The sequence below is a fragment of the Corapipo altera genome, unplaced genomic scaffold (assembly GCF_003945725.1).
Source record: "Corapipo altera isolate COAL_440 unplaced genomic scaffold, ASM394572v1 1b, whole genome shotgun sequence".
Lineage (NCBI taxonomy): Eukaryota > Metazoa > Chordata > Aves > Passeriformes > Pipridae > Corapipo > Corapipo altera.
In genome coordinates, this window is record NW_020884881.1 from 15,961,875 (window position 1) to 15,984,800 (window position 22,926).

Sequence of the window (22,926 nt, forward strand, 5' to 3'; positions counted from 1 at the left end):
TGGGTCCGGTGTCTCACAGTGCCCCACGCGTGCTGTCCCTCCCGGGGAGAGGCGCCTCCCGGGATCCCCGCCGCCCCACACACACCGTTTTCCCCCCGTTTCCCTCGGGGTTTCCCCCCAGCCATTCGCGCCACCGCGGATTTCTCCACGCCTGACAACAAAGGAGGCGGCGGGGCGGCCGCGGCGGTGACTCAGCGCCGGTCCCGCCCCCGGCCCGCCCCGCCGCTCCCCTCAGGCGCGGCCGGGCCGGCTCCGCGCGTGTGGCGGGGCCGGGCGGACACTCCGGCGGGCATCGAGCGGGTGGCTGCCGCTTCTCTCCTTCCTTCCCTCCATCCCTCCTCGGCTCCCCCTGCCCTCGACCCCCGCGCTGCCGGGCGGGCAGAGCCGCCCCGCCGAGGTAGGTTCTGTGTCTGCTCCGCACACAAAGGCGCTGGCGCGGAGCGACGGGACAGCCCAGCCCGGGGGGAGGCTGAGGGACGGCGGCTCCCGGGGAGGGGAGCGGGGAGCGAGGGGGTCCCTGGGGGCACCCCCGGGCTGTGGGCGTCCCGTGGCAGAGCCACGTCTCTTCGCCTTCAGTCGCGAAGGGAAACACGAGGAGTTCATCGCGGCTCTGCATAAAGCGAAGGGGGAGCAAGCAGAAGGGTGTGCGGGGCACCGGGGTGCTGCCGGTCCCGCCGCCCCCCGCGGGTGTCCCCGGTTCTGCGGGGCCGTGGAGCCCGTGGGTGTTTCAGCTTCTCCGTGGGGCAGCTTTGATTCTCTGGTGACTCTTGCAGCAGTGGGAGCACCCCCACAGCCCGGCTGGCTCCGTGGGTGCGGGCTGGTGGGGCCAGGGGAGTGTGGTGGTGGATGGAAAGAAAAGGTAAGGCGGATAAGTAGTATACATGTTTTGTTTCCTCTAAGTGCTGCCCTGTGAAATGAGTATTCAGAGCAGCTGAACTTCTGGTGTGGGCAGTGGATGATTCCTTACAAATCTTTAAAACAAGTAGAAGCTTGGAGCGGGGCAAGCCCCGAGGACCTGCTCTTTCCTGTGCTCCCCCTGCTCCAACCTGGATCTGTCAAAGTTTCCCTCAAGGACCAGGAGAGTCCAAATATCCAGGTTTTCCTGTGCCTTGGGGTGAAAGGGTGCACAGCTGGCCAGGATAACTGTGTGGATAAACGTGTTTTTGGGGTGCACAAGGGGAAACGGTGCAGCATAGGAGCTTTGTGTGACTGAACTACTTGTTTGCTTCGGCCATTGGATTTTTTTTCATAGCTTAATGAGTTCTGGCATAAATCAATACTGTTTGAGTGGGGTGTACAGCCGTGGCTGGCGTTGGAGCAGAGTCTCTAAGTCCAGGGCATGCTTGTGGCAAACTCAAGAGAGAGGCAGGAACATGCAAACTTTTGGAGGTTTGTGTCACACAAAAATGCAACAAAAGGAGGAAAAGATGCTTCTGTGTGAGCATAGTGTGGTCGTTGTGTGTAGTTTGTGGTGGGAGTATTGTTAAATAACTCTGGCAGCAGAGCTGCTATGCCTTTGTGGTACTCCTATGTGTGTGCTAAGTCCTGTAGTACCAGTCAGGATATTCAACTTTCATAGACTTAGCGAGAGAAGTAGGAGCGTGGAAGAACATTGCTGAAAATGAGAATGATTGCTTGTGGATCTGGTAGGCAATTTGAGAGGCATTTAAACTGTCTTTAATTCTCCTGTGATATGAGCAGGACACTGAGAATCTGTTGCTTTACTGATGGCTGTTTTCCTAGCAATATATGGACAGACAGCATGTACTATGAATGTGATGGCTGCTTGCTTGCTTGTTGTCAGCAATATTTGCTCAGGGACAATAAACAATTGTTTACTGGGCTTTATTATAAAGAACCACGAATGCCCCATGTCTCCTGAAACAAAGCCTTTATTGTCTTAATGCAACTGTGGGCCAATTTCATGCTTGGTATAGTTCCACTGATGTTGGTGGAATTTTGCCAGGGATGATTTTGGCAGGTGAAGTGTCACTTCTGTGTCCATAATGCTCAAGAGTAATGTTGCTGTATTGTCTTCAGCGCTTGAATATTGTTAATTAAAATGGTATGCTTATGCTTCCCAAAAGTTAGAGGCGGGAGAGTCATCTCATCAGGTCCTCACAATAATTTCCCACTTGCTTTCTCCTTTCTGCTTCACATCTCATATCCCTTAATTTACTCTCTTCCTTCTTTTTCAGTCTTAGCATCTTTTTTCTCTCTTCAAAATTAAGAAGCTTCTCTGAACTCCAGTTCACCCTCGAGCATTTAGAGGTTTTGAGGCAGCCAGTGTTGAACCCTGCACGACTGGGTAAGTGAGGAGCTGTGTGGCAGCTGCAGTTGGGAGATCCTTTCACACATGCTCTCCTTTACAGGCTGATTTGTCTGGTGGCTCTGGTCATGCATTTGCTGAAGTGGCAGATTGTTTGTCGGAGTCACGAAGTGGAACAGCCTGGCTTGAGAGCGACTGATAGACCAGGCTGGGGGTGGGGGAGTCACTCAGTTTTTACATAAAGCCACTACTCAGGATGTAGAGAAGCAGCTGGTTTTGAGAATGTTCCTCCATGACATCAGTAAGGACAGGGGAACCACCTAAAAATTGGAGCAGAAGGAAAAATGGGGAAAGATGGAAGGAAATATTCATGTTTACTAGCTGTGGGAAGAAGAGTGGAACTGTTTAACCAGTAATTGGCTCTAACAGAACCTTGGCTCCATCAAAGTTAAAAAAAAAAAATTTAATTGAGTAAAACTATGTTATCTTTGTACGTGGTTAACAGTATTAAATACATGTGGCCAACACTTAGTCTGTTCTGGGGCTGTGGTAGTTGTTAACAGACCAAATTTCAATGCTCAGCTTGTGCTGAGCAGTTTTGTATCTGATGTCTCTGCGCTGAACAACTTTGTATCTATTTGCATCTCATAAGGACACAAAAAGAGCATGTCAGACACAACTCACGGCTGATGCCGTTCTGGCACCGAATCAAAGAGCAAAATTCATACACCGTCTCACTGTGGAGGGGAAGAAAATGTTCTTAGTGCTTCTTCAATCCAGTGATCAGTCTAAAGTTTGTTCTGGTTTGGCCAGACCTGGCGTGTTTTTGAGTATCAGTGGAAGTATGGTTTGCAGCTTAACATGATGTTGCCAAGAGCCTGCAGCTCTTCTGTGTTTACTTGAAAAGCTTGTAAGTTGGGGTTTTGATGTTTTGTTTTGACATAAGACAGTGGAAGGGTTCAGCTGTGGAAAGGGAATTGGTCACATGCTAACCTGAACATAAAGCTGCAAATTTGTTAGGAAAAACATATCATATCTTTAGGAGAAATGTAAATTCTGTGGCTACAACTACATTTCTTGGTGATACTTCCCCTTCCAACATCTTGCATGCTCTCGCCAAGCTTATCTCTGAGCGGGCTTCATTTATATTAATCTTCTAAAATCATGCTGAAGTGGAAAGGTGCCCCCTCTTCCCGCTGTGGGGAAGACACCTTCCCTTTGCAGATGGGGAATAAAAGCACAAGCAAGTAAATGGGTCATCTGTGACCCCACAAACTGGGTAGTGGTGCAAAAACTTGAACTTGTATCTCCTGAGCCACTGGCTAGCGTTGAAATGAAAGTTCTTCCTCCCTGCAAGAAGGAGTAGGACAAGAGAAGAGGCACAGTATGAAAATCAGTTGGGTTACCTGGCTGTGATGCAACCAGGTGACTGCTCTTCCACCACCCCCATGCACGTAGGTATTTTTTAGACTGTGAAAAACAGAAGGGTTGTGTAATGATAAATGCTTAAACAAAGACATTTGGCATACACAGGAGAGGAAAAAAAAAAAAGGGACATTTTTCTTCTCCTTTCTATACCTGTCTTCAAATAGAGTGTTCTGTTTTTACAGATGAGTCTCTGGCTGGATCTTTAGGGGGTCCTTCATCTATCTCATTGTACAGTTGTGTGGAGCTGTGTCAGGTGCCAGCAGAAGGGCAGAGAAGGCTTTGCAGAGCCAAGAGGGTCATGGCAAGACCAGGGCTACCTTTCTGTGACCATACCAGATGAGTGAGGTGATGAGAGTGCAGATCCCCACCCTGAGAGACCAGTCTTGTGGTTTCTAAAGGGGTGGCTGCTGTTCCCTGTGCTATGCACAGGCACTCACGTAGCTGCTGTTCTCACGTGGCTGCTCTTCTGCTTCAGGGTGTTGGTGTGAAGGGCTGTGGGTGTTGCACGACAGTGGGGAGCTGCGTGGGGCAGTTCTGCTGTGGCAGAAATGTTGCAGGGGTTATATGAGCAGGGAGCATTGGTGCCTGCAAGAAAAAGAAGGATATGGTCTTTTCTTACTCTTTCTTTACAGTTTGAAGCACTGGAGGGTACCTGCTACCTCTGTGTTTTGTCACTCCGAGAAAAGTTTGAAGTAATGCTTTTCCTTACAGCACTGTGCTTGGTGCATGACTGTTATCATTGCAAAATCTGTCCTAGTTGTAACTTTGGTTTCAAAACGTGTTTTGAGCTGACAGACTACTACTTGTGTTTAGGCCAGTGCTGTAAGTTTTGTGTACTGAAGGGTAAGAAACTCACAGGTGGAAGAACAGCATTTCCAAGTTGTGTCTATAAAAGAATGAGCCAGAAAGACTTCGGAGCAGTTGTGTAAAGTGCTTTGTCTGCCGGTCAGTGTCATATATTAAAATAACTCTTGAAATCAGTAGTTACTCTAATGGTTAAGTCTGGGTCTACAGCTGAAAGGGCAGGTTTTGTGGTAACTAGATCTAGTCTGGCATGGAGTTTGAGTCTTAGCAGGTCATCAGCTTGCTTAGATGGGATGAGGATCCTAGTTTCATTATGTCATCAGGGAGCACAAATGCAATAACCTTTGCCTATTTAGCTTTATTTATCCTAGAAGCAAAACTCTTGTATTTGCTTACATTTTAATAATTTCTCTGGCAATGTGAAGGCAGAAGGTTGCCTTTTGGGCACATACATGCTCCTCATCAAAAAGAGGAATAGCACAGTCATTTAGGAACAGGGAACAAATCTCTTTCTTTTAGACAAGCTCAATTTATTTATTTTTACATTTACTGCAATTTTGGGCAGCATACGTGCCTTCAGGATGAACTGTAGAACCTCTGTTCTGCCCTTTAGCCAGTCTCAACCTTTTACATTTAATGCCCCTCAGTGTGAGCTGCATTAGAGTCCTGTAGAGAGCTTGTGATGACAAAGCATGAAAAGTGCTGCTGCTATCAGGGGTGCTTTAATGCACTGGAGAGCAATGTTGCTGCTTTTTGTGGTGAGATGAGTCTTATTTTTTCCCTTGTACCTGGGAATTGCTTGCCATTCTTGTAAGCTGTAGAGCTGTAACCCACAAATGCTTCTGAAGGAGAAACTGTGCTCATGTTTGACTTTGGTTGAAGCTCCGCTTTGCAGTATAGTATATTTGATGGAGGGGAAACTGTTGCTTTGTAGAGGGAAACCCCCATTAAGCTGCTTCTGCTTACTTGCATATTGAGAGTTCTTCTGTCCATCTTCAAGGACATTCAGTTCACCAGTGCCCACTAGTGCCAACTAACTCACCAGGCCCTGTGGCATCTGCTCTGAAGTAGAGGCAAATACTGCCAGTCAAAGGTATTTCAGTAGCAATGGCACTCAGTGGGTTGGCAAGAGGTAGGATGATGATGGGAAATAATAGAACAATTCTTTTCATTCCTTGCCTGTACAGTGAGTGGGTATTTGTCAGGCCTTATGGACATACACAGGCTTTTGTTGTGGTGCTAATAATAAATAGAGTTCACAGCTCCGAGTAGTCAGGACGATGTGGCGAGAACTGGGTCAAGACCATTCGTGTGTGCATAACTGCACTCCTAATCTAGGCCAGTGCCTGTGCTGGATGCTTCTAAACAAGCTGAAAAGATTTCAGGGAAGCTGGAGTTTATGCTGTCAGCTGGATGAAGTGCACCTCTAGCTGAGCAGAGCACTTAAGGATAGGGATCAGAATGGATGGTCTGGAGTAGCTTTGCGTGTTAGGAGGACCACAGAGGTACAGCTTTACTGTTTAGTACCTCTGAAGAGCTGGAAGTTTAGTTTGTCATAGGAAATTTTCTTCTTTCTGGCAGGGCAACTTGCTGAGCAACCTTTCAAATGTGTGCACTGCTCTACTGTTTCCACTGAAATATGTCTCTGCTACCTCAGTTTCCTCTGAAGTGTCACTGGGGACAAAGGTGATTTGCTCAACGTTGCACTGCATTGCTGCAATGTCCTTCAGACTTGCTGTGGTGGATGAGCTCCTTGGTGCACTTCAAGGAAGAGTAGGTGCCTGAGGAGCAGTTAGGGACTTAGCTGCTGGAAGAAGAAGAAAGACAACTTCCATGCAAAGCCACTGGGATTTGTGGTGTTCATTTTTGGAGAGAATAGGGGGGCACTTGATTGGGTTATGATTTCTTTTATGATACCACAATTGGTTTTTTTTTTTTTTTAAGCCTAGAACTTTGAGGTTACTTGTCCTTGAGGATGAGCTCTGACATATAATGCAAGCTGTAATACACATGTTTAACTCTCAAAATACCTGGCACATCACTGCTGCTCACTAAAAACAGTCTGTCAGAAATCTATACCCAGGTTTGGGTGAGAATGGAGGAAAAGATAGGGAAAGAGTCACGGTAGTATTGGGATTTCTTGGCTGGGAGGTGGTGCTTTGGTGCTTCTAAAAGTAAACAACCTTTTTTTCTTCCAAGCCTCAAGTATATTTGAGGCCATCCCTCTGTGTAATGTGCAGAAGCAAACAGGAATGTACCTGATGTCTCAGGTGTGTAGGCAGTGGGCTTTGCCAGGCAAAGAGGTAACCTTTCAAGGGTGAGCACGGCTTGCCTTCCACTGTCCCACCATCCTCCTGTGTCCTTTGTCATACTGAGCAGTGCAGTGATACACTACTTGATCAGAAGTGTTCAGGAGCAAGGAATCTGGTGTATTCTGGAAGGAAGCCCTGGCTGTGCAAGAGCTTGTCCTTTTGTGCTGTTTGTTACCACAGATGGCAACTGTGGGAGCAGGGTGGCTCTCCAAAGGCAGTCTTGGCATGCCTGTTACTACTCTTCATTGATCTGTTTGTTCTTTCAAGTACGAGAAGGCTGAACAAGTCATAAAACTCTTACGCAAAATATGAGCAAACATATTCTTCCTTTTTCAGAAGATACCTTAAAAGCTAGCTGTAGAATTAAAAATATTCAATGTCTCTGAAGAACAGAAAGCATTTTCCTTTCGGTGTGAAGCTGCATCCCATCAAAAAGTCTCAAAAAATATTTTTCTGAAGTTTAGCAACAAGAAAGCCAGCCCTGAAGCTTGATATGAAGACTGGAGTTTGTGAATGTCTGTGCCAGTCAGTCTCAAGTGAAGGATTTAGTTTAAAAGGCTGAAGCACATGTTACAGATGCCACTGGATCAAAACCCTCTTTTGGGGAAGTTCAAATCTGAGTTCGTGGGCCTCTCTTGCTTTCTCTGTAGTTAGTGAATCATGAAACTGAACAAAAAGAGGGAAAGGTTGAAGACATCAACTGGTTGTGTTAGATGCTACATCCTTTTCATAGTCATGCAAAAGTGCTGAACCTTCAAAGTGCAATGACTGATTATATATATATTTTTTTTTAATGTAGTGTGTAAACAGAATAATATAAATTTCCTTACTTGAGAGTGTGAGGACAAGTCAGCACATGAAGTTGGAAAATAAGTGTGCCAAGTACTGTTTTGTTTTCCAGTTGCCTAAGGGGCCTTCCTGCCTAGCACTGTCCTAAAGAGACAGTCTCTGCCCTGAGGAATTTGCAGTTTAAATAAGGAAAAGTGTGTGAATAGATATTGGGGACACAGAAGGTGAAGCATGTTGGTGTGGGTTGGTTTTTTTTGTGACACCTGCTCAGTAGTTTTGAGAGTTGAAATAGAAAAATTTTTCTTGCATCAGAGATCAGTTTGCACTGAATGCAGCTGCTTTGCTGGAGAGACAGCTTTTTAGTGAAACTTCCAGTGTATCTTTATGTATCTATATAAAGGTGCTTCATTGCTCATGTTTATTGCACTGCAGGGAGAAATTTTGACACTGTAAGCTGTCCCATAGGGATCTATACAATTTCCAGATAGTTAGGTCTGCTTTTTCTCTGTAGAAGCACTAAAAAGGCATCTCAACCTCGCTACCTATTTCCAGGTAACTAATAGGATTAACAGATCCAAGACAACGTGTTCCTTTAGCTAAATGTAATCCATTTGCCAGCTTCAGCCAAAAATATTGCAAGGAGAAGCACAGGCCTATATAGTAAATCTTATTTTCAAAGAAAACGAGGCTTAATAAAAGTTGCACCAGTGCTTTTTTTTTTCTAGGAAATTTCTGCAACTGCTGTCACTTTAATTGTGAAGTCTTAGACAACTCTAAAAATTGGGGGCCAATTTGAAATGCAGAGTCAAAGGTCAGCCAGGTCAGGGATACTGAGACAGCTTTTTAAAGAAATGGGGTGAAGAACTTCAAAAGAGAGTAATGCATTTAAAACCTGGAGGACCTCTTATGCTGTAGCCGTTGGCCATATGGGTACCTAAGTAGCTAAATTTTCTGCTCAAATTGTAATTCCTGTGTCTGTCTAGTCTCTTCCTAATCCACTGCCATGATTTCCTATGGCTGAGTAGTTCTTCCTTCCCTCAAAGCTGTCACAGAGTTGGTAGCACGGGATGACTGCAGGCAGCATCTGCCAGGGAGAGGCTCTTACTTCAGTGGTGCTGAGGCTGTGGTCTGCTCGGTGTGGGTTGGACACAGCTTTGCCCCAGAAGGATGCCCAGGTTTACAATGTTGTGCTAATTAAGGTCTGGGTGTCTGCTGTACATAATTTTTAATTGCTGAAGCATCCTCATATCAGCTTTCAGCAAAGTTGTTCTTTGAATCATTTTTTCCCTTTCCTTTGCCTCAGAATTATGCAAGAAAAGGAAACCCTGGTTCCTGAAGCACAATACTGTCACCTGTTTTACTGTCCTGTGGATTTTTATTTTTGTATTGATGGAAGGCTTTGTTTAAATGTTTAACTCTTTTGACTGCCAGCATCTGGTAGCATACAGAGGGAGGGCTGCATGTGTAATGCCTGTTCTGTGCACCAAAAGGCAAGAGTTTAGAATGAACTTTGAAGCAGAGGAGTGTGTGTTTTCGAAGAGTTTATTCCTTTCAGCATTGAAATTGAATTAATGAAGAGTCCCATCAAATTTGTCATTGATAAAATGATACTTTGTTAAATAAATGCTTTAAGGGATCATTCCAAACCCTTCCTCCCATTTTAGTATTGGATATTAATCTTCTCTTTGCAAGTAACATCAGCACTTGTATAATTAAGAATTAAATTTGAGCCAATGGTGAGTTCTTTTGTTCCTATTTTATCTCTAATGATGAAGAAGCCTCAGCTGATTTCCCGTTCAGGTTTAATGCTTCACAAGGCTTGAGATTCATCTTTATTTTGTCTCCAAAATCTCACTTGGGTTTAGGGTATTTCCTCTTCCTAATAGGAAGCTGATTAATTGGTTGCTAAAACAGCCACAGATGCAGTGAATTTACTCTCTAAGTGCATATGCACCAGATTAGGCATACTAGTCAACAAAACATTGAAGAGCACAATTAACTTATCACTGTAAAAGAAATGACATAAGGAGCTCATATTCCTCTGGGTATTTTCCCCCAGGAAGGGGACTGGAAAAAAAGTCTGCACACTAAAAAAATCTTAAGCTTAAATGTCTTTGTAATCAATGTACTTGTGTGGTGGGTTTTTTTGCTTGTTTGTTAGGATACCATGAACGCAGCTCAGAGTATCACGGCTTGCTAAATGGGAGGCTTTAGAAGTGTGCTGTAGGAAATGGTCTCCCTGAGGAAGGAAAGGATATGAGAGTTCAACAAGCCATTTACAAAAATTACAATCATTCCGGTTAATGTGGTTAAAGTAGGTAATTTTTGCATAGAATTTTAGAGTGGTATATTTGAAAAAGTGACTGTGTCAGGGTAAACAAATCATTCCAATATCTATTTAAAGTACATAAATATTTATTATTGTCCTTCTTTTACAGATTGAGGAACAAAGGCTGAATTGACTTGCCTACAGCTATAACTAATTAATGCAAGGATAGAATTTGAACTTGAGACTTTGAACCAAGAGAAGAATAAACAGATGAAACACTGCAAATGGAAACATAATGAACAGATAATATAAACTTTATATTTCAAGCATAAACTACTACCTTAATATAGAAATTATCTTTTGTAAATGCCTTTAGGCAAGTAGGCAGCCTAAAAAGCTGCTTCTTACTGAAAACATGAACTGGTTAGACCAGATCATTACCTTACTTGCCAGTTTTGTCTGTGCTGCATTACCCCCATTAAGCTTGTTGCTTCTGAGAAAATTCCTAAAGACAAATTGGAATTAAAATTAAATTTTCAAATAATTGAAGTTCATATAAAGAGAACCAGGCAAACTACACTTCATCTTGAAAAGCTGCAGCAAAATCATGTTAGAGATTTCCTTTACTTATCTCCCACATAGATTACTGGTGTGAGTCACTCAGAGCACTTGTACAAAATGTGGGAATGGAGCTGACTCAAAGACAAGTGATTGGCATCATTTTATGGGATGTCACCAACTGCAGCTTCATTAAATGGCATTTTTCTCTCTGTCTTGGTCAGATGTTAATTTTCATTGCAGTTTAGTCTGAGCATAGCATAAATGTGTTTTTTGGTTTTGGCAAGTTCTCTGGATCACAGGGGCCATCACCTTTACTTTTTTAATGTAAAGGACAATGGATCTCAAAGCACAGTTTTCCCTTGCTTCTCTAAGTTGCATTCTGTTGGGGTGGTAGCATTCACACAGTTACTGCCCCACTTCAGTTTTGTGCATTTTGGGAGAGCAGTGCAGTCCTGTAACAAGATTTGGGATTCACTACCCCCCCCTCCTTCTGGAAATTCCTTTGGAAATAATTTTGGAAAGAATGTAATGAATTGCAGTGTCTAGCATTTTCAGTCAATGCTTTTGTGTCACTGATGAAAATTGAGAGGTAGGAAGTTTTTAGTGGCATTTCTGTATAACTTTAAGCAACTTCAGACTTTCGTAATGAAAATTTTTCGTTTCCAAGCTTGCCAAGTTAAAAAGCAAAGGGAACTTCTTTTAGTGTTCTGGGCTTCTAAATGTCTTCTGGACTGGATGTTGTTTGAATTGAGTTTCTTTGCCTTAACTGTCTTGTTTGCTCTGTTGTTTGTGATTCATTTGAATGTGAACTAGCCAGCACTTGAATAATGGAAAACCTAAAGTAAATAAGTGACAGTGCATGCTAGAGAATCAAAAGGCCCTACAATGAGCCGTGATGCTCTTCAGAACAATTTAAATATCTTTCTGTAAACAAACAGTTGAATGAAGAGTGGTTGAATGGAAGCTGAAAAGCTTGAGTCATTCAAGTTTGGGACATTGAATGTCTAGACTAGATTTAAGTGTTATTACTTTGAAGTCCTTAGAAGAGGGGTAGAAGAATGTTTTTAAAAGGGCTTTCTTTACCTTTGCATAGGGTTTATAATTTAATCTAGGGTTTGGAGGATTAAACTGGGTTTATTCTCATTGCAGCAGAGTTAAGCCTTGTTACACTGTCCCATACAGGACAATTTGTTAAAGGTTAATAGTTTGTCTCTTTTCCCCTAAAGTGAAAGATGCTTTAGATTGTAGATGCCAATTCTGTAAATAACAAACAACAGGAAATTTGTAGAATGACTAAAAGTGGTTTTTGAACATGACTAAAGTTTCAGATTCTTTCATCATACTCGTGTGTTTTTCCTAATAGAAGAGGTCTTTGTATTTTAACCAGAAGCCAGAACTGTCCTACAGAACACCTACTTTCAGAAGGAATGCAGTCAGGTAGGTAGGTTACATTAGAGCTGATTGTTTCTTCATCTTCATGTTTGATAAATTTTGACAGAAAGTGGGTCAGACTATAATACTAGACTGGAAAGAAATGAAATGTGAGATAACTTCAACAACTACAAAAAAAGGCTGGGACCATATGTTTGTACCAAAGGTATTTCTGCTACAGCCTGAAGCTGTAAACTTTCTAGCTGATCTGCACGAGATAAGCTTGCATGAATCTTTCACTCCATCATCACATATTTGACCTCTTTTGTGTTGCATAACTACATCCCTTTGTCATGCAGTTCACATGTGGTCAGTGTGGGGATCCTCCTGTTTTGCCTTCCATAAACCTTGGTTTTGTTTTTCTGACAATTAATTTCCCTATGATTCAAATTCAAAAGTTTGTTTGCGTGTTTGTTGCTTTTAACATTCTTCCAAAGGCTGTTACTTGTAAGTGTTGTCTCTGAAAGCCTGTTAGAACCTGGACTCCTGGCTGAAGTCTTTCATTGCTCAGCCACCTGTCTGCATTGTAGGAGAGCTTCATGAAGGCTTCAGACCCTTTAAAACCTTCAAACCCTTTAAAAATTCAGCTGAAACCAGCCAAAAGTTATGAGGAAGGGTGCAAGTGCACACTTAAATTATCACACAAGAAATCCAAGAAGGTTGTTTAATTTAAATTCTTAAAATCTTGACCTGGCCCTTTATTGCTTCTTGGTTATGGTACAGTTTCTCTGGAGAGACTGTGTGTTCTGCTGTGTTTTTGCAGCTTAACTTTATACCAAGGGAACTCCCTGTCGTGGCTCTCGCAGTCTGGTTTTGCTAGAGCCATACTGATTTCACTAAGATATGGGCATCAGAATAGTGTCCTAGAGTTGTCCTGCTTCTTGTGTGAATGCTTTACAACATGGTTGCTACCTTTTTAGAAAGGCTGTTGTGCAAGCAAACCACACTGGTTTCCTTCAGCATTATTTAACTGCCAACTTGTGGGTAGCCGAGATGGGGAACAGCAGATGTGCTTTCGTTCTTGCTGACTTTCTGACCAATGAACCATATTAAATTTTGTAAAGCTGAAGGTGGGAAAAAACCCAATATATTTCAGTCCCCTCCTTTGGTTACAAAAATAAAGGGTAACGTTAATTTATCACTCCCCTCTCGGAGCTTTCTGTAACCGCATGAGCTACTCGGTTAATTCAATGACATGTGCAACACAAAGGCTTGAAAATTGGAATGGATCAGAAACTCCTATTATTTCAAATTGTTATGTAGTTGTAAACTGGCTTCAGGCCTTTGAGTTGAAAGATTAAAAATTGATTACAACGTGCTGCTGGGTTGTATCACAGAGAGATAAAAGTTGATTTTACATGAAGTGGAAACTTAGACACACTAGTGTGGAACTCAGTAAGCCCACGGTGAGTATATGTTGGCTGCCTTTTTTTTTTTTTTTTACAGTCACAGATTATATCATAAAGCAATTTATTTGTATCAGTGGCCTGTCACATCATGTAGGATCAATCTTTGCTTAAATAGGGAATACTTATTAAGGAAAGCTGCTGCAGACCAGAGCTTGCATTCTAGCATTGTTATCTCTGCGGGCCAATAACCACATGTTTTATCTGGTATTCTTCCCAGTGCACGAACATGCCTAGTGAGTAACACATGAAAACCAAATATAACAAGGGTTGATACATTTGGCCGACTTGCAGACTATAAGGATCTCATTATTTTTTCCTACTTCCTGCCTTTGGTTTTTTTATTTGAAATTTATCTGTTTAATACAGCATTTTGCCTTAGCAGCCTAGGCAAGGTCCTTTCCCATTTCATCTGCAAATTAGTCTTTCTATGGATATGGCTATGTTGAATTTGATTGTTATTTATTTATTTTTGTAGTAGCTCTTTTTATTTGTCTCTTGCAGGAAGTTACATAGTTATTTTTTCTTTTCATTTTGTTTTGTACATAAAGGAAGGCTAAGGATCACACCGTACAGGGAGAAAAAGGTAGGAGGATGTCAGAAAGGTACCACTTACTACTATCAATAAAACTTTAATTAACTAAATGCTCTGTCTGGCCTCTTTCCCATGTAATATATAAAAATCAGAGAGACTCTCCTAAGTCATTATTACTGGTTATCAAAAATACTTACATTTCCCTTTACGTTTCAATCCCACAGTGAAGCTGAAGAAGAATTACCTAGCAAGTCTCAGTATGCAAAGAAATATTGGTTATTCAGCTTATGCATTTCCCTACATTTGCATGCTTGCACTGGTGTACTAAAGAGTTGCCTTTATCAAGCCAATCCATATTTAAAATCACCTTTGTACCTGCAAAAAGTATGAGTTCCACAGCAGAATTCCTGCTGACATTCTTGTAAGGTCTGCCCAGGGTTTGTAGAATCACAGAAAGGTTTGTGTTGGAAGGGACCTTAAAGATCATCTCATTCCAACCTCCTGCCATGGGCAGGGACACCTTCCACTAGACCAAGTTGCTCAAAGCCCTGTCCAGCCTGGCCTTGAACACTTCCAGGGTTGTCTCAATTTACTGCAATATCCAGGATGCCACCTACAGAATTCTTGGGAGAGAAAAACTCCTGTTCAGCAAAGCCTGTGCCTTGCCTCCTCCTGTACCATTAACCTGGTTCCTGTTGATGTAAGGTCTTCATGTGAAGGGAGTAACTCAGGATTTAAACTGTCTGAGCAGGAATTGGGCAGCTGGGCTTTCAGTGCAGATGGCGACTCATCTTTCCTCCCCCAGGAGGAATGAACCTCCCTGCTCCAAACTTGTGAGGTTTTTGATAATTCTCACCTTTTTCTGCTGGAGACCAGTAACAACCTGCCCCCTTCTCCAGAAGTGATTGAACCAGTATCGGTGCTAACTGCAAGTGGATGTCCTTAGGCTTGCAGTTACAGTCATCAGTAATGAGGAGGGAAACAACCACTCTGCCTGCCTTGCTTTAATTTTTGTTCTTGTATCTCCTGGTTTTTGTCTCTAATCTTCAGGCTCAGACAATGAATGAGGTTTAACTGTGGGTTCTAACACTGAGCTGATTATGCACAGATCTGCAGGTCAGATGTTAAGCTGTCAGAAGGGAGACTTGCTGTGCTGCCTGAGATGAAGTGGTGTCTTCTTAGATCCATATCCAACAAACCAGGAGTTATCATGGCCTTCTAGAGCCCAGTGGTCCCTGGGTGTCATCCTATGTGTACCACAGGAGGGGAGAGTACAGAGACAACATCTGCACTGTTATAAGTGCAGCCCTGGCACCAGGTGTGAGCTGGGACTCCTGTTGGCTGCATCTTTGATGTGACTGTCCCCCAGTCACCCTCCTGTGGGCTGATGCCGTGGGATTGTGGTGCCCTCTTTCCAAAGGGTCACGTTCATCACCTACTGCAGGAACCAGTGGGACTGTGCTTGGGTTGCCCTTGTGCAGTGTGGGTGCTGGTGGCCAGGGATTAACTCCAGGCAGCGTTACCTACCACTGAGCCTGGCCCAAGAGGGCTTCTTGATTGCCCATTTCCCATAGATTGCAGATGCTGTCAGAGAGTCTCCTGGCTCGGCTTTTTCTTGGCAGTGTTGTTGCAAGAAAGCATTTTTAATATTTGCTTTTCACCATCAAAATGATTATTCTGCCATGAATCAGAGCTGACTTAGATGCAGGTGAAACATGACTCCCTAAGCTGAGGTGTCTCAGCCAGACCCCCAGAGCAGTTGAGTTTATGGCACATGAGCTGCCTTACATCATCCCCGTGTCCCTGCAGGGGGTTTGCCACAGCTGATAGCAGCCTCTTGTGACAGCCTGCACAGGGTGGGGGAAATCCACTCCCTACAGATGGAGAGACCTGGTGACCACAGGTGAGATTCTCTGTTGAGAGCTTGGACTTCCCAGGGCTGCTCCTTGAGGCACAGGAAAATCCATCATTTTATTCCAGCCCATTTTTTTCAGTTCCTGGTTCACCACTCAAGTTAAATTTCCTTCAATGTGCTCTTTACGTTTTCAGCTTTAAAAATGTGGGAAAGGCTCTCCCATGGCAGGCTGTAATACAGTGCAAGTAACTATTTCAGAGCTGGCCCCTGTGCTGCATCTTGCCCTCTCATCTGTCATCAGTTCCCTCCTGTGTTTTGTGAAGTTTTTGCTTTGCTCCTGACTGTGGCACAGCAAAAAGTGAGCTCATAGGGAGCTCAAATTACTGTTGAACCAGTCCTGATCTGTTTAATGGAAACCTTCCTTCTCCAAACCCTTTTGCACTCCTTTTACTTAAGTCATAAAAATTCTTCTGTTTGAACTTTATGAAAACAAACCAAAACCCTCTCTGTGTTACAAAACACTTTGGTTCCTTTTCCTGGTTTTGTTTCGCATTATTTACTGAACTGCTGCTGGAGGAGCGTCTTGGGGTAAAAGGACACTGCTTCTTAGCCAAACAATTTAAATTTTTCATCAAGGGAGATGTATAACCAAACTCTTTGTGAAATGAGTTAACCATCCATTCCAGCTCAAAGCTTTAAATAGGAAGCGTGCATCATTTCAAAAGCCAGGAGAATTTGGACATGATAGGGTGTGGATGAAATAGTACTTCAGCAGCTGTGAACATAAAGGAAAACGTCTGACTGGTTCTGGTAAAAGCTGGCATAAATTTGTACTTTCGAGTGTATATGTGTGCATCTGAGCTCATGAGACTGAATTTTTGCATGTTACACTGAGTGGTATGTGAGCATCAACCCATATTTACAAAATTCTGTGGTAAGTGTCTTTTAGCTTTTTTTCCTGAGGCAGAGATGTGCCAGGATCTATTTTAGACCTTGTTAAAGTAAATTCCATCTCTCCTTTTGTATTCTACTTCTGCTTTTTGGCTTTCTATGCTACTGGCTCATCTGTTAGAGATGCTTAGGTTTAAAGGGATCTCAGTTGCACAGTCATTCATGTGAAGAAAAAAATAAATTGTATTTACTTCTGTTTTTTTTTTCTCTGAACTCCTTGTTACCCTTGTTTTTTTTTGAGATGGTGTGATATTGTCTAAGTTATTTTGGCAGGTTGTGGAAAGATTTTTAAAATGGTCAGCCTTGCTTTTAGGCAGGAAACACTTCAGTATCTTCTGCCTTCAGAATTTCAGCAAACCCACTATCACTGTAGAATCATTTGGGTGTGGGTTCTCTCCAGTTGCTATCTTTGACTTTCACAAGGATCTGTACATGTTTAAAAAACTTTAATGATAACTAATAAGATATTTTAGCCCTGTAGACTAGTTTCTCTGTAAGCATTCGGCAAATAACTCTTATTGAGATCAATGGTTTCCTGCATTTTATTAGCATGGCAGTTTCAGCTGGTCCTGTAATCTCACATTTCTTTTTATAACTATTTTATAAGGAGAAGGACCCAGTTAAACCAGTTCAGGTTTCTCTGTTACAGTGCTCTAATCTTTGCCCTCATTGTAACATGCCTGTCATGGCTGTCCATCTGCTGTGCTTCCCGAGCCTCTGGCACGTCCCCCTGCCACACCTGCGTTTGTACTCCTGCAGTCACTTATGCAGCCATATCTTTTTGACCATCTTTGCCTCCATTTATCCTGATGTGTACACAAAAGCACGCAATCCCATGTTTGCTTGGTATTTTTTAGCCAACAGAGGCTGAGATTACAAGGTGGTTCCACCTCTCCGTGCTGGACTCCTCTTGGCACTGAAGCCTCCCAAGCCGGAGCTTCATTCCCATTGCATCCCGGATGCAACTACTGACTCCAAAGCAGGGCTGGTGCAGGGAGATGGGAGAAGTGAGGGGGAGAGCGGGTGGCAGCTGCTGCGGCGTAATTAGGATGGCTTCTGCTATCTGATATAGGGACCCAGGTGGTTTCTGTTGTTGCCAGTAAAGGTGAGGATAAAAGGTAGGCCAGGAAAGAGGGGCATCCTATACCCGCATCCATTGCCCGAGTGCAGGTAGCTGGGCTGTCACACGAAGAAGAGGAGAACTGTAGCTCCTGGGGCCTTGTGCCTCCAAGAGTTGTTTTCTGCTTCTCCAAGGAAGAATAGTGCAGGTAACCAGAGCCAGAAGGCTTCTGCTGGACCTAGGGCTGGTGTGAATCTGATCGTGCTCTGGTGAGCGGTAAAGCCGTACTACTGTGGTCTTCACTGCAGGTCTAACTGGTGGCTCTGTGAGGTATGGAAGCATCCACTGTGTTTGTGCCTTTGTCTTTGCATCATTGTGATACAGGAGTGAGTCTTGTCCAGGGTGAGATCAGGGGAGAGTTTATTTTAGGTTCTCAGTTGGGGCAGTAAGACTGAAATGCAAACCGCAAATTCAAGGTTGGCAAAGAGCTGGTTTAGGGTGGAATGCCTTGGGTTGTCTCCTTTAAGACAATTTTTAAGTATTTTGTTGAATGTGTAAATGGGGGTAGGTCTTTAGGATTGTGCAGATCAAAACATTAATTTTAACTGGATTAGATATACATAAAAGTAATGTGAAAACTCTTATTTGTAAATAAGTTTTATATAAATGTGTAGTCTAACCATAATGAAGTCTAATTTAACTTTCCCTCCTCCCTGATCTAAGCACCTTATTCCCTCTTTGTGACTTGTTGAAATTTATTGATTAAGAGGTCCAAATAAGTGTTTTTGAGAAACAAGCAACATTTTTCAGTATTCTTTCTGTCAAATTCGGAGATATTTTTTTGATTGTTATTTCTTTCAATGGATTCAGCAAATAATTATTTCAGTTCAATAAACAGTTATTCCAAAGCTGAGAAAGTGATGAAAAATCAGGGACGTGATTAAGATAGAAAAAGATAACTCCAGTAGTTCTAAAATCTGGAATCAGGACCAATAATAATCAACTCGTGAACTTGAGATAATAATTACTTTCATAAATTTGATCTATAAACAAAATGTCTGTTCCACTTTGTGCCCAGCCTGCTTCAGGGGTTTTATCTAAGTAAATAAAATCAGTTTTGCTTTGATGGTTTTGTGGACCTACTCTGCCTTCACTTACTTCTCTCAATGCAATGCTGATAGGAATAACAGCTGAAAGCGTGTTCACTTAGAGTGTTAGAACTGAGTCATTTTCCATGTGTTATAAAGATTTGAATCAGTGTGTGTTATATGGGACAAATTAGTGGTGCAATTTATCTGCCTCTTCAGCAAACAAAAGGCTCATGTTACAGCAACCCTTCTGCAGAGAATAGCAATCAAGATTTCTGCTTAAATAATTTTCATTTTTTAGCATCTGTTCCTTTCTGGAATACAAATCAACACCAGTGCATTCTCCTCTGATGTGTCTTGTTGAACCCTTTTTAGCTGAAGTGAAAAATGGAGGCATGGGATTATTTTGAGCCTGCATGTGCTTTACTCTTGATGTAAAACAGTGAAACCCACAGACTGCAAGCTTTCGATACGCGGACGTTGCCCCTGGCTGTGCAAGAAGATATTTAGATGTGCAGATCATGAAGAAAATTTGTGGTCTTTTAAGGAAAGATTACATTGGGTAAAAATGGGTTTGAAAATTGAAGCTTGGTATGATTTCTTCCTTAAATCTAATAGATGCCTGGTTAAAGGGAATTACTCATAAGAAGGAAGTCTTAAAACTGGTTTGAATTAGGTTTCAAAGGCGAGGGTTATGCTGGTCATTTAAAACCTTGGATTTCTCACCACCACTAGAGTCAATAAATAGCAATCTAATACGAAGCTCTGGCAAGGTACAGTCTGGTCTGTAAAGGGCCAGTTAAAACAGTGGTTTGGGATCACATTTAGCATCTGTGGCTTGTGCTGGAGTAGTACACGAGAGGAGACAGCTTGTTCTCACCAGCACGGGATGCTTGGAGATCCAGCTGAAATGGACCCATTATTTAATTTATGCATGTTTTGACTGGGCCTTCAACCCTGAGTTGCAGAATGTAGGTCAGCTGCACCAGTGAGGCTCTGGTTTTTGAAAGAAGATTGCCAATCCTATCCCAGTGCCTCTTTCCAGTACCCTTTGGGCTTCATTAACTGTCTGCTTCCTGGCTCCCCTCGGCACAGAGACTATTAGCCATCTGATACTCATTTGCCCAAGGGCAGCATGTTTGCTCAGTAAACGAAGGAAATGGGTATGTTCCATCCTTCCAAAGCTGTTACAATTTCCCTACCACCACTATCTTTACTATTAACCTGAATATTTGATATCAGCAAGATCACAGTAGATAAATAACATTTTCAATTCCAACCGGATGTGATTGCTTCCAGGATACCACCAGGCAGCATCTGAAGACATTTCTATCTGAATACAAAACCTGCCCTATGGGAGAGGGAAGAAGAGACTGCTAATGAGATTATGGAGTAAACTATTGGGAAAGAACATTCTGTCTCATGGAGACTGGGGGAGGAGGAGAACAATTTATGCAAAATAAATAGAGATCTTGTTTTACATATTAATTATGGATTAAAATTTGTAGTTTAAACAGTGGGGTTTAATCTGTTATCTGAATTAGGGTTTTATGGTTAAAGTTTGTGAATTGGCAATAAATATTCAAAACATAAGTATTGTAAGAATTTAAACTAGAAGTGGGAATAGGAAGGGGGAGAAGTAGGAAGCAACTGGGCTCTCTGTAAGGCTCCAAGATTAGGACTTGTGTATTCAACAGGGGGTTTTGTTTTCTTTGTTGTTTTTTTGGTTTTTTTTTTAGTCATGTTGATTATTGTATACTGATTTTTTCTTTTAAGGAAAGCGTCACCTTTTAACTGCCAAAGTTTCTATGTGTGGTATTCAGCATTGTGCCATGTCAGTACTATAGGCACCTGATGGTTTCTACAAGAGTTTCCACAGACCTGTGTTCATCCTGTCTTAACACTGCCCATCCAGCTGAACTCTCTCTGTCTTCCCTTGTAGTCTGTGAGAAAGCTGTTTCAGCAACTGCAGTGAACTGGGGTCACTGGTCTAGACCCAGTGGGAAGAACATCTGCTGTTCAGTGGAGCTCCCAGAATGGGTTTGGATTAAGCTTTCAGTGGTCCTTTGAGGACACAGAATGCATTTTTTTTTAATTTCTTTTTTGTTTTGTTCTTTTTTTTCTTTTCATCTAAAGCCCTTGGTGAGATGGTCAGTAATACAAGCAGCCTTCTCTGAGAACTTAACCAGGGTTACCAAATGAAAACATATAATCTATAGCACCCATTTTCTATTAAATTATTTCAATACAGAAGGGCTTTCAGAGGGCAAGTTTTCTTTTGTTTCACGTTGTCCATGCTTCATTTTGGTTCTTGAATTCTGCATCTGGCTGTCTGCTATGAAGCCATTTATTTCCTTGGTAAAAAGTCGAGTTTGGTTTTTTGTTTTGTTTTGGTTGTTTTTTGTTGTTTTGTTTTGGTTTTTTTTTTTTGCTTAGAAAACATTTACACAGTGATGGCACCTATTAGGCATAAAATGCTGCTGTGATATCCACTGGAAAGAATACTCATGAATAAAAAATGAACCACTTAAATCAATACTATTACTTTTCATACTCTGCTTTCTTAATCTTGCCTGTTGCTTTTATTTTCTTTATTAGCTTTCCATGATGGTGGAGTTTTATTTTCAAAAGAGGCAACATGGCCCTGTTATTCTCCGTTGCTTTGTTTCATCTGCAGCTCACACAGTAATGAGATAGGGAAGTTGGGAGCTATAATTTCAGAACTGCACATGCAGGTAGTTTGTCTTTAAAACATCCCTCCACTCCCTTCCCTCTCTTTGCTGGTGCTTGAGTCTTTTGCCATATAAGCTCTGTCCTTTTACTGCTTTTTATTATTTCATTTTATGGTATCTTGCACATAGTCTGTGAACACAAAGTAAATTGATGGCTTCTGAATCATAGGGTATTACAGCATTTTCCTGATTAAATGGAGTCTCCTTGCTCTCACTTAGATAAATCTTAAATAATCCAGAGCACTTTAGGTGGAAGTATAGTTTTAATAAAACTTATCCTGTGTTAAATTCCTGGAGATCTCTGTAACAGCAGTCCTCGTCAGGGTTATTAATGTATTGTTATTAAATTTCAGATGTTCACTAAACCAAATCTCGTTCACTTCTTTTCAGTTTTCTTTTACCAGTTTAATAAAAGAACATCATTATATCTTTGTCACATCTGGACTTGTCTCTTATGTGCAGAGGATAGTGGTGATTTACTGTCTTAATTTCAAAATTTCCAAATTTTACATTAAATACAGTGGCCAGCATTTATTGCAGCTGACAGACCTTTCCCAGAGGAAGGCTGGTTTGGTAACAACAAAGGAATGGGAATGAGAATAAGAGTCACTGGGCTGGAGAAATGGGTAAGTGTTAATGCTGAGCAAAAAATAGCATATAGTGGCCAGGTAGTGAGAGTAACCCTCCAGCACTGACTTCTACTCAGACCGGTTTTTTTCCCTTATTCTTTTTGTGATCACTAATGTAGTGCAGATTTTTCTCTTCCCCTTCCTTGTTAGTGTGGAGGTGGTCACAGCTGGTGGTGGCAGTGAGCCCACGTGCTCTACGAAGTCAGGGCAGGCTGCACTTTGCTGCTGTGCCCAGGCCCATTTAATAAAGTTTGAGAGCATGCAGTAGCAGTGTGTGCATTTTATAGTGATGACAGAGCCTCTTAGGCTTTAAATGCATTTTCTTTCCAGTAGCATGACAGCGTTTTCGTGCAGCTTGGTGCAGTGTCTGAGGTTACCTCACCATTTCCATTATAAACCCTTTGTTTCCAGCCGTAGTGCTTTGCAGCAGCCCTGTTACAGAGGACTTAGCGGAAAAGGGTTTTCTCAAGAGCAGGAAAGGAAAAATTATTAACCTCTTCTAATGTTATGTTCACTGAAAATCTTGGAAGGGAAGAAAGCCTCTGTGTGTGTGATTAAAATGATCTTAGATGAAGTTTTGAGGTGCTTGGAGTAAGAGGCATGTCCTTAGTAGTGTGGGAACATGGAGGGACAGGTTTAAGGTGGAGTGGGATAGCACTTCTGAGTAGATGAGGACTGTGAAGTTATTGGCATTGACCTGGAGTAGTAAACACAAATGTTAGCAAGGCTCCTGCAGTGAGCAGGGGCTTGAGTGACTGTAATGTTGTTCTGCTGGAGTTAATCACCTCGATGCCCTGGGAGCTGTGC

General features: G+C 42.4%; 1 protein-coding gene across 1 annotated transcript in view; it reads left to right on the forward strand.

The window, feature by feature from the left end:
• The first annotated feature begins 245 nt into the window (after window positions 1-245).
• Window positions 246-22,926, forward strand: part of FAM107B (family with sequence similarity 107 member B) — a 60,205-nt gene continuing 37,524 nt past the window's right edge. The window contains exon 1 of the mRNA XM_027639901.1: window positions 246-397. The gene's annotated coding sequence lies outside the window, so the exon portion shown is untranslated. The remainder of the gene's footprint in view (window positions 398-22,926) is intronic.